Source organism: Myotis lucifugus, unplaced genomic scaffold, assembly GCF_000147115.1.
Source record: "Myotis lucifugus unplaced genomic scaffold, Myoluc2.0 scaffold_8, whole genome shotgun sequence".
Lineage (NCBI taxonomy): Eukaryota > Metazoa > Chordata > Mammalia > Chiroptera > Vespertilionidae > Myotis > Myotis lucifugus.
The window spans coordinates 8,041,669-8,045,217 of record NW_005871056.1 but is presented as its reverse complement, the minus strand read 5'-3'; the positions used below and the strand labels follow the sequence as shown (position 1 = coordinate 8,045,217).

The 3,549-nt window shown below is 42.9% G+C and overlaps 1 protein-coding gene across 4 annotated transcripts in view; it reads left to right on the top strand.

Annotated features, from left to right (window-relative positions):
• Positions 1-3,549, top strand: part of STAG1 (stromal antigen 1) — a 232,057-nt gene that overhangs the window by 6,286 nt on the left and 222,222 nt on the right. The window lies entirely within an intron of this gene.

Below are 3,549 nucleotides of genomic sequence, written 5' to 3'. Positions count from 1 at the left end.
GTGCGACTAGTCATTCCTAGTCTTTCTGCTGTTAGGGGTCAGTTTGCATTATTACCCTTTTACTGTATAGGAATAGAGCCCTGGTGCACGGGGTGGGGGGCCGGCTGGTGTTTCCCTGAAAGGGTTTCCCCGGATCAGGAGTGGGGGGTTCCCACTGGGGTGCCCTGGCCAGCCTGGATGAGGGGGATGAGGGGCTGTTTTTCAGGCTTCCCACACCCCCCTTCAGCGTGGGGGTCCCCACTGGGGTGCCTGGCCAGTGTGGATGAGGGGCTGAGGGCTGTTTTCAGGCTGCCCGCACCCCTTCAGGGTGTGGGTCCCCACTGGGGTGCCTGGCCAGTCTGGATGAGGGGCTGATGGCTGTTTTCAGGCAGGCCAAGCCTGCAACTGAAGCTCCCAGTCTCTCCTTTTATTTTTTATTTTTTTTTATTCTGGGATTTATTTACCTTCTGTAATTGAAACTTTGTTGCGGTTCCAGCTCCGAGACCGGCTGGCTGAAAGCAGGTTCGTGGGGTTTGTTTAGCTTCTATAATTGCAACATTGTTGCTTAGAGTGCAGCTCAGAGCCCAGCTGCGGCAGGCGGGGAACCTTGGCTTCCTTCATCACTGGAGCAAGCAAGCCTCCTGTTCGCTTCAGCTGCCTGGCTGCTGGCCGCCATCTTGGTTGGCAGTTAATTTGCATATCCTGCTGATTAGCCAATGGGAAGCGTAGAGGAGGTATGGTTAATTACCATGTTTGTCCCTTATTAGATAGGATGTTTATCGTCCCAGTTTATTTGTTTGATTTTATTTTTTAGTGCAAAAGACTTCTTTAATTTTTATTTTTTAATTGAATTTATTGGGGTGACATTGGTTAGTAAAATTATATAGGTTTCAGGTGTACAAATCTATAATACATCCAGTTTATTTATATACCTTTTTTTCCAAGAGATTATAGTTGGCTTTCCATTGGTCTCCTAGCTCTCTGTTTTTCCTTCAGAGCTCTAAGACAAAGAAGCTGTCCAAACTACTTTACCTGCTTGAAAAACCATTAATACTTGTCCTCCTTTCCTCCAAATATCGGAGATACAATTTAAGCTTTTTCTAGTTACTTACCTCAAGCTTCTTTATTCACCCTTTACTCAAACATAATACCTATTTTTGTAATGTAGGCACTAGAAAGGTCACTGTAGTGAGTGACCTCATTATTTCTTGGCTTACTTAGATATTACAATTATCAATGAATTTGTCATCATAGTGTTGCTTACTATTAGGCATTGTCAAATACTGTGAATTGCCATATATATTCCACCACATAATGCTGTACCAGGAAGTATGCTAGATTTTAGGGAGAAAGAGTATGTAAAAGAGAATCAGTCCTTGCCCTACTGGGTGGCTCGGTTGTACTGTCATTGGTACACCAAAAAGGTTGTAGTTCTATTCTTGGTTAGGGCACATACTTAGGTCACAGTTTAGATCCTCTGTCTGAGTGCATACGGGAGGCAGATGATCCATGTTCCTCTCTCACATTGATATTTCTCCCTCTCTCCCTACCTTCTCTCTCCCTCCCTTCCTCTCTCTCTAAAATAAAAAACAAAACAAAACATATCCTTGGGTGAGGATAAAAAAAAAAAAAGACTTGAGTCCTTGTTGGCATGAAGCTTATTATAGATAGATACTAATCAAATAACCACAAATATAGATCTAAATGCCTTCAGTGCTATGAAGGTAAATTAGAGGATTTTATGAGAATTTTAACACATGCCTTGATTTAGTCGACTTTTAAAAAAATATATATTTTTTTATTGATTTCAGAGAGGATGGGACAGGGAGAGAGAGATAGAAACATCAGTGATGAGAGCATATCATTGATTGGCAGTCTCCTGAACACCCCACACTGGGGATCAAGCCCACAACCTAGGGATGTGCCATGATCTCCTGATTCATAGGTCGATGCTCAACCACGGAGCCATGTCGGCTGGGCAAGTCAACTTTTCTAAGGGTGAGATAGTTCAGGTGATAGTAAGTGGAGTGAGGGTTTAGTGAAAGAATAGATCAGTATATAAAATTCAAGACTGAAGGAATGGCATGTGCAAAGACCCTGAAAAAGGAGGAGTTATGGTATGTTTGAGGGACTGAAATAAAGCTGGGTTTTGTTTGTTTCCTTCCCACCCCCTCTCCCCAGTTTGGGAATAGAGAGTGACATGAGATAAGGCTTGTGACTAGAGTGGGGCTATATCATACAAGAATCTGCTAAATCATATTAAGATTTGGAGTCTTTCTTCCTAGGAATAGTAGGAAACCACTGTAGAGTTTTTAAGCATGGAAGAGAACTAACAAGACATACCTAGAAAAATCATTCTTAGTGCAGTATAGTGCTTAAATTGTAAGGGGCAACAATAGAAGCAAGAAGACCTAATAGGAGGAGGATGTTGCAGTATCCAGGCCAGAGATGTTGACAACTTGAACTAAAGTCATTACAGTGGAACTAGAGAGAGGTAGATAGAATTTTAAAGAGTTTTAGGGAGGAAAAAAAATCATCTATACTAATAAAAGGGTAATATGCTAATTAGGCCAGATAGACCAGACGTCCTTTTCGATAAAGCCATGGTGGCAGGGGCCGAGGCAGAGGCGGTTAGGGGTGATGAGGCAGACAGGTGAGCAGTTAGGAGTCAGCGGTCCTGGATTGCGAGAGGGATGTCCAACTGCCGGCAGTCAGAAATCCTCCGAGGGGTCCTGGATTCGAGAGGATGCAGGCCAGGCTGAGGGACACCCCCTCCCCCATGCACAAGTTTCGTGCACCAGGCCTCTAGTCCTATATAATAAAAGCCTAATATGCTAAGTGTCCGACTGTTCATTCAACCATTCAACCAGTTGCTATGACATGCACTGACCACCAGGGGGCAGATGCTCTGACCGGTTGGTTAGCTTGCTGCTGGGGTCCAGCCAATTGGGACTGGGCAAGACGGGCTGGACATGCCCTGTAGCCTTCCCACGGTCCCTCCCCAGCCCCGATCTTGCACTGGTGGGGTCCCTCAGCCTGGCCTGTGCCTTCTTGCAATCTGGGACCCCTCGGGGGATGTCGGAGAGTCGGTTTCGGCCCTATCCCTACAGGCCATGTCGAGGGACCCCACTGTGCACCGGTCCTCTAGTTTTTATAATAATTGATCTGACTTTTCCATTCTCTTAATGTTCAATAGTCTTATAAATGTGAACATTAGCTATTTACAGGGTTTGTGTAGAGCAGTTGGTTGAACTTCAAATTAGCATACCCTTCACACCCAGCATTCTATTGTGTCTATCCTAGAGAGATATTTACTGGTATATAGTAAGAGTTAATGTACAAGGAAAGTTGTTTCAGCTCTATTTGTAATAGTACAAAACTAGACACAATCTAAGTGCTTTTGATAGTGAAGTAGTTAAAATAAATTTCATATATATTATGGAGTTACTATTCAGGAATTCTACATATTTGTATGGAAATTCCTATTTAAAATTTTTAAAATTGAAATATATTTTATATTTTTATATGTAAAAACAAACATTTATTGAAAAGTATTGATCAAACTTAATG